The sequence below is a fragment of the Lipotes vexillifer genome, unplaced genomic scaffold (assembly GCF_000442215.2).
Source record: "Lipotes vexillifer unplaced genomic scaffold, Lipotes_vexillifer_v1.1 scaffold1192, whole genome shotgun sequence".
Lineage (NCBI taxonomy): Eukaryota > Metazoa > Chordata > Mammalia > Artiodactyla > Lipotidae > Lipotes > Lipotes vexillifer.
Genome location: NW_006778701.1, coordinates 885632 through 894373, shown reverse-complemented (window position 1 = coordinate 894373; position 8742 = coordinate 885632). Strand labels below are relative to the sequence as shown.

Genomic DNA, 8742 nt, shown 5'->3' with positions numbered 1-8742 from the left:
GAGCATAGGGAAAGACTCTGACATCCACCGTCAGATGTTCTTCAGTCACTTTAGCATCAAATCTCTTCAAGAGATCATTCTTTAGCAAAAAATTACTTCCACAGATTCACTACCCTCTGGCTTTGGCTTAGGTTTTACATTTTCAGCATCATCTCCATTAACAGTTATTGCCACAATGTATGTGGTACTGCTGACAAACTTGGATCCATACTTACAGCTAAAGAACATTCAGTAACATCACCTTCATTGCCAGTTTCTTCCTCAAGCTCCCAAAGAGCAGCTGCTTCTGGGCTTTCATTACTGACTGTGAGACCTGTTGGGAATTCTAGGCTGTAGCTTCCCATTGGCGGTCAGAACTGTTTCACTGGAACGATACATTCATAATAAAGAGTTCTTTGCAGCACTGGGATAACTACCACACCATCAGCCGACTATCCTTCCCAGTTATGTGTTTCAAAGTTTCCCAGGTTCTAGTTTTACCAGCAGGACCCATGTACATTGTTTCTTCAAGCTCGACCGATTTTCCTTGTTAACGATTCCTATAGGTCTCAAGGGGTTCAAACCAGAAACAGAACAGAACATTGTTCGGTATATTTTCACAGCAATTCAAGAGGTTTGCAAAACTCACTCTGGAAATCTTCAGGGAAAATCATACTTCGCTACTGTTTTCTGGCAACTTTCTATATTCTCAGAATAATCCTCAAAGCCATTTTGGGTTGGTCCTAATGGCCCATGAATCTGGCAACACTGGGAGTCATGCCACTCTGACAGGTGGACCTGATTGAAGCCGTGTCTGTGGACAAGAGAGTCCATCAGTTTTAATTATGGTAGGCAGATTTCCTGAAGTGACATTCACTGTGAAACTCATTCTGCATATTTTTAGTTCTCCTTTAGAGCACAGTATCCCTTGTCTTATTTTTCCTTTTTGTTACTTATCTACGTGCAAACATCTAGTATTTTCATGACTCCTATCTTTATATCCCTTATATTTCTCTATTCTCTTCATTTCCCCTACATTTTCTCCCATATCAAGTACTACAAAACTTTTCCCTATTGAGTCCATGTAATTTCCCCTCAGTAATTGCTTAATCTTGTACGCCTTCCTGGTCAAGGCACCACCTTCTCTCACCTGAATTATTATAACAGTCTCCTAATTGGCCTTTCTGATTTTTGTCCTTCTTCCCCTACAATCTGCTTGTAACAAGGCAGCTGGTGTGATAATAAATAAATAGTGTCTTTCATTTGTTGAAATGTCTCTAATACACTGGCTTCCAGTGTCTCAAAGAGATAAAGACAAATGACTTAAAACAGCCACCAATGTCCACCATGTTCTGAGCCTTTCTTTCTTATAGCTCCTTGACTTTATCTTCTACCATTTCTCTCCTCCTTTGAAACATTTCACACTCCCTGAATTCAGTGCTATAAGTATTACAGAAAATAATTGTATTTTCTTGTAGAAACTATATATTTCCATTTACAATAATAATGTAGACCTTTAATCAAATTTAGTGGAACTTTTCCTTTTAATAAATAACTGAAAATTTTAAAAATGTAGTTTCAGAAGAATACTTTTTTGAGATCAGAAATCTCTGTTTATGATTGTGTATAGTCATTTAAAGAGTATATTTAGGTTTCTATTACTGAAACTTAAATTATATTTGAGCAAACTGTGTGCTGCAAGTGACTTTTTGGCATAAATATTATATGTTAGCCCATATTTCCAGGCTTTTTTGGAAAACATATGTAAAAATTGCCAATAAATTACAATCCCATGGGATTTAAAAATCTCTTCAGAAAATAATTTTCAAGAAAAGGGAGGAAATGATTTTTAGCAAAAAAAATTTATTGAGGGTCTTGGATAGCACTATCTCATTTAATTATTATAATAAATAAAGCACATGAGTATTTTAACCCCATTTCCAAGGAAACTGAGTCCCAGAAAGGCAGCGTAGTTCTTTTGATGACATATAGCAACTATGCATCAGAACTGGGATGTAAATTCATTTCCTTCTAACTGTAAATATTTTACTTCCTGCTATGTCACATCATGGTTTCTTAAACAATAGTTACTACCTTTGATATAATGACCACAAATTTGTATTTACTAGTATTAAAATCTTTACATATCTGCTAACATTAAATCGAGCTTGTTAAAATAGAGGGATTTAAGCATATACCTTATGATACATCATGTAGATATTTTTTTAAGTCATTTTTTAAATTAATTTTTATTGGAGTATAGTTGATTTTACAATGTTGTGTTAGTTTCTGCTGTACAGCAAAGTCAATCTGTTATACATATACATATATCCACTCTTTTTTAGATTCTTTTCCATATAGGTCATTACATAGTATTGAGTAGTGTTCCCTGTGCTATACAGTAGGTTCTTATCAGTTATCTGTTTTATATATAGTAGTGTGTATATGTCAATCCCAAACTCCCAATTTATCTCTCCCCTGCCTTCTCCCTTGGTAACCATAAGTTTGTTTTCTACATCTGTGACTCTATTTCTGTTTTGTAAATCAATTCATTTGTACCATTTTTTTTAGATTCCACATATAAGCGATATCATGTATTTGTCTTTCTCTGTCTGACTTACTTCACTCAAAAAGACACATGTACCCCAATGTTCACTGCAGCACTATTTACAATAGCCAGGACATGGAAGCAACCTAAACGTCCATTGATGGATGAATGGATAAAGAAGATGTGGTACATATATACAATGGGATATTACTGAGCCATAAAAAAGAATGAAATAATGCCATTTGCAATGACATGGATGGACCTTGAGATTGTCATACTGAATGAAGTAAGTCAGACACCAGTGTAGATATTTTAAGTGTAGTATGTTTTTCTTAAAGAAAAATTTTAGCAATTGATGGGCTAATTTAAGAGAAAAATAGTTTTTTAAGTCTAATTTACATACAGTAAAACATTCCTTTTGAAGTACAGTTTTCTGAGTTTTGAAAAATGTATTCAAAAGTGTAGCATCACCACAGTTAAGATACACAACTGTTCTACCTCTCCAAAATATTACACTCTGCCTCTTTATGTTTCAACACCTACACCCACCTCTAACTCCTAATAATCACTCATCTGCTTTTATATATTTTCTCTTCCTACAGTTTTTTTCATTTTCAAGAATGTCATATAATTGGAACCATGTTGGCTGTAGCCTTTTGAATCTGGCCTTTTCACTTAGCATAATGTACTGGAGATTCATTCACACTGTTGCACGTTTCAATAGTTTGTTTTTTCATTGCTGAATAAGTATTTCATTGCATGGATTTATCACAGTTTGTTTATTTACCCATTGAAGGACTTTTCCAGGTTTTGATGATAATGAATCAAGCTACTCTGAAATTTGTAGAAAGATTTTGTTTGAACGTAAAGTTTCATTTCTTGGTTAAATATTTAAAATTAGATTGTTGGGTGTTATAGTAAATGTCGTTTTCACTTTATAATAATCTGCCAAACCATTTCTAGAGTGGTTGTACTGTAAAGGTACATTTAATACTATATTGTGACCCTATCTGTTAAACAATATAGTTTCCTAATTACTAACACATTTAATCTACTGTATTTTCATCTAGAGCTATGATCTAGAAAAATTCAACCATTCAGCCTAAATATCTCCCATGTTAGTGACGTTGATTTCACAGTATTCAAACTCAGTTAATAATGGAGACTTAGAGCTATTAACGAATTACAAGTTAGTAGTAAGTTGGAATTTTTTTTTTTTTGTGGTACGCGGGCCTCTCACTGTTGTGGGCTCTCCCGTTGCGGAGCACAGGCTCTGGACACACAGGCTCAGCGGCCATGGCTCACGGGCCCAACCGCTCCGCAGCATGTGGGATCTTCCCAGACCAGGGCAAGAACCCGTGTCCCCTGCATCGGCAGGGGGACTCTCAACCACTGCGCCACCAGGGAAGCCCAGTTGGAATATTTTTTTAAATTAATGCGTTCTTCAGTACCTTCCTAATTTAAATGATTAATAAGTACTTCAAAAATTTAAATTAAGTATAATATTAAAGTATTATAAATAACACCTAAAACTTCCAAATAATTGAGCAATTCTATTAAACTTGGTATTTAGAATTTTTTAAGAATAATTTTTAACTTGAAATAAAGTAACAGCGCAGAGCTTACAGTGCAAAGCAAATTTAGCTACATTGATTTGACAGTCTTTCAAAACTACATTTTATTTTCAGATGCCCATTCTAAAAGCATCTTAACATTGTTTTTTTTGTTTTTGTTTTTGTTTTTTTAGGTACATGGTCCTCTCACTGTTGTGGCCTCTCCCGTTGCGGAGCACAGGCTCCGGACTCGCAGGCTCAGCGGCCATGGCTCACGGGCCCAGCCGCTCCGCGGCATGTGGGATCTTCCCAGACCGGGGCACGAACTCGTGTCCCCTGCATCGGCAGGTGGACTCCCAACCACTGCGCCACCAGGGAAGCCCAACAATTGGTTTTTATAATTGGTTTTCTTCTAGAAAACTCCAAAACATGGAACACTAATAAAGGGCTTGAAATGGAAATACCCTAACTTCTTCAGGTGGAGTAACCATTCCCCAAATGGATCTAAGTTTGGTATATGCTTGTGTCTCTGATAAAGAATCTCATGAGGATCACCTGAGTGTCAGTCTTTCACTGATTCACTGTCACCTCCATATGATTTGATCAAGAAAGTCTTGCTGAATGTAAAATATACCATGGATATAACGGCCAACTGTCGTTCCTCCTCCAAAACTTCCTCACAGTATTTGTGATAGTTGACCAACCACTTTGTCTTAAAATATAAGAACCATTTAAGTCATTTATCTCTGTGAGTATTCCTTATACCATGATTAACTCTCTTTACTCACGCCCTACATTTAATGTATTAAGTTTTAGCATAGATCATATTCTCTTTTCTCTATACTCCTAACAATTTAAAATCTTCTATTTCCCCCCCGCCCCTTTTAAAAATTTTATCATTCCCTCCTTTTAAATGAGTCTCAATTTCTATCTTTAATGATACTTCTGTGCTTCAGAAGCACATGTCCTTCAGCTTTAGGGTATATTATCTATCCAACCATTATCATTTTCTCTCACTGATGCTAATCACTTCCAGTTCTTTCTCTCTTCCTTTAAAAATAACATTCTAGTTCAAGCTCTCATGCCTATTTCCCTGATTATTCAGTGTTCTAACTGGCCTCATTTTTTTCAGCCTTTATCCACTTTTATTCACTTTATATAATCCTCCAAGGTAAATGCTCATTTTACCCAGTTATATTTCAGCAACTACATTGGTTTCATATTTATAACCAAGTGAGGAACAAATTCCATCATCTGTCATCATGATAGTATGTCAGCTTTTCTTTCCAGTCTTAACTTCTCTTAGCTTTCAAAATCTCTGTGCTCAAGGGAAATTATACTGTTTAACATGCTTTAAATATTTATTATTTCTCTGTGCCTTTCTTATGCTTTTTCTCTGATTCTACTATAACTTGTTTTGTGTGTTTGTGTGTGTGTGTGTGTGTGTGTGTGTATAAAATGCTGTTTACTCTTCATTTTGGCACCATTTGTAAAAGCAAATCAAAATTTCAATTCTGTATATGTGCAGTAATTGAAGATTGGCAAATAATTGGGTTATCAACCATATTAAAATAATATGTTTATAATAATAAAATATAACTGTACTATTGTTTGTAACATTAAATAATACTTGTTTATAATATTAAACATTAAAATAATATGTTCACAGTATGATTTTAATGTCTTATACAGCCATACACATGCATCGCAGGTTATCTCTAAGGCATACTGGTATTTTTTGTTTCCTTCTCTGTATTTTTCCATATTTTCTAAGCTCTATACAATGGATACCATTTGTCATAAGAAATAATACATGATTCCTGTTGATAAGGAAAATAGGATCAACAATATTCATAAGTACGAAAAATATACTTATCCATCTTAAAAGTCAATTTCATTACAATGAATCTTCCACTAATCTCTCTCTCTTTGAAACTCCCACAATTCATCATTAAAGCATTATTAACTCTGACTCACAGATACATTTCTTTGGCAAGGTTAAGAGTTATTAATGACTCCTTCCTGCACTCTCACCATAAACAATTTGTCACTCTCCCTTGTTGATTTTTATTTTTAAACATTTTTCAAATCTTCCAGTTTCAAACCCCACTGTCCATATGTATATGTCTAATCTTTCTTTGCCTGAGTGACTACACTAATCTTCTAAGTGGTTCTGTTTCATCTGCTTTCTTTTCTCTCCAAAAGCATCCTCTATATAAAATATGATTTTGCATATATTTCTAAATATACACCACACAGTGTGATTGATAAATAATGAAGCAAAACGAATGGAAGAAAACAGAAACAATAAATTGAGTTTGCATATTCATTGGCCAGATAATTAAATCCAAATTCAAGAGTACTACATACAATATTCCTCATAACAAGCCATTACTGTAAATAACTTTATGCATCTGATTGAAGTTTTATATATAGATTATTGTTAGCAACTTTGCTGGACCATACCGAACCTTACTGATCATCTATAGCAGTGTTCTTCAATATATTTTTCATGTACCTGAGAATATGCAAAGACTCTCCAAGAGATGTGTATGTAGATTTGGTCAGTTTTAATAGAATAATGTCCACATCCTCATATTTTATGTGTACCACCTCCTACTGTTCCGTCTGAGAATGAATCTGATGTCCTACAAGATCTCTTTTTTCATATTTTCACTTTACTCACCCAATCTAAATCACATGGGACATTTTCCCAGGATGTAGAAATCTACAACACTAAGAAACATTGATGGCCATGTTAAGAAATAGCTAAAATAGAGTCATTTGTATAAATATGGATAAATCTCCAAATTAATGTTAAGTGAAAAGCAGGTTGATGAGAATTCTTGCAGGATGTTGCCATTTATATAAGCATCTAAAACTTAAGATAGCACCATAATTGGTTTACAGGTGTGTACTATGTACTATGTGCCCATACACATACTATGCCCATACTATGTAAGGGAACATTTAAATGTATGATCTCTGGAGCCAACATGCCAGACTGTTCAAATTCCAGTCACACACCTCTTACTGGCTGTGTGACTTCAGATGGCTGCTTATTCCTTAAGACAATTGTTCCCTCATAGGTAAGATGAGAATACCACAGTTGCTAGTTTAATGAATTGACACCATGACGTAAAATACTTGGAACAATTTCTGGTACACGGTAAAACAATAAATATTGATTTGATGATTGTTACATTAATTAAAAAAATAAAACTAAATGGTACGCAGTGACTTTAAGATTATGGTTACTTTTCAAGAGGAAAAGAGAAAAGAATCGATGGTGACAAGGTTTTATTTGTATCTGTAACATTTCATTTCTTTAAAAAACAATTAACATCTGAAGCAAATATCCTACTCCTGTATGACCTAATCTTTTTTTTTTAACATCTTTATTGGAGTATAATTGCTTTACAATGGTGTGTTAGTTTCTGCTTTATAACAAAGTGAATCAGTTATACATATACATATGTTCCCATATCTCTTCCCTCTTGTGTCTGCCTCCCTCCCACCCTCCCTATCCCACCCCTCCAGGCAGTCACAAAGCAACTGAGCTGATCTCCCTGTGCTAGGCGGCTGCTTCCCACTAGCTATCTACCTTATGTTTGGTAGTGTATATATGTCCATGCCTCTCTCTCACTTTGTCACAGCTTACCCTTCCCCCTCCCCATATCCTCAAGTCCATTCTCTAGTAGGTCTGTGTCTTTATTCCTGTCTTACCCCTAGGTTCTTCATGACATTTTTTTTTCTTAAATTCCATATATATGTGTTAGCATATGGTATTTGTCTTTCTCTTTCTGACTTACTTCACTCTGTATGACAGACTCTAGGTCTATCCACCTCATTACAAATAGCTCAATTTCGTTTCTTTTTATAGCTGAGTAATATTCCATTGTATATATGTGCCACATCTTCTTTATCCATTCATCCGATGATGGACACAGGTTGTTTCCATCTCCGGGCTATTGTAAATAGAGCTGCAATGAACATTTTGGTACATGACTCTTTTTGAATTATGGTTTTCTCAGGGTATATGCCCAGTAGTGGGATTGCTATGTATGACCTAATCTTAAGTGAGCTAATTACATCTTCAACTACTCTTTTTCCAAATAAGGTCACCTCCTGAGGTATTGGGGATTAGGACTTAAACACATGAATTTTGGGAAGACACAATTCAAACCATAACAAACCATAACAGGAACACACCTCCAAAGAAGGACTTCAAACTCATTCAGGTCCTTTTTAGTAGGGATGTAAGGAGTCTTCATTAAGGAGTCTGGAAGTTTCTCAAATCAACTCCTTTGGCTTTGGGTATAGTATATAAAAGTGAGAGCAAAATGACTGAGTTGAGTTCCCACAGGTTTTGCCCCATCACCACCACTTTGTGACCAAAAGTGGAAGGAGAAGGGATGGAAAAGATAAGCTCCCCAGTGAGGGTTTCTTCTGAGAAAAACCAGGAAAAGAGAAAGCTTACGGTATATTTCTCAGAAAGCTTCTCAGGGAAGGGAGTATGTTGTGTTTATGGAAGTAAAGAAAGAAGAGAAAATGTTTAAATAATGGCAGTGAGATATGAGCTTTGATTTAGAAATTTTTTCTCTCTTGAATGAATGGTTTCTATACCTTTTTTTGTCTTAACAACAACAACAAAAACCTGAG

The 8742-nt window shown here is 35.1% G+C and overlaps 1 pseudogene; it reads right to left on the bottom strand.

Annotated features, from left to right (window-relative positions):
• Positions 1–653, bottom strand: part of LOC103081928 (ADP-sugar pyrophosphatase pseudogene) — a 708-nt pseudogene extending 55 nt beyond the window's left edge.
• Between the last annotated feature and the right edge of the window lie 8089 nt (positions 654–8742).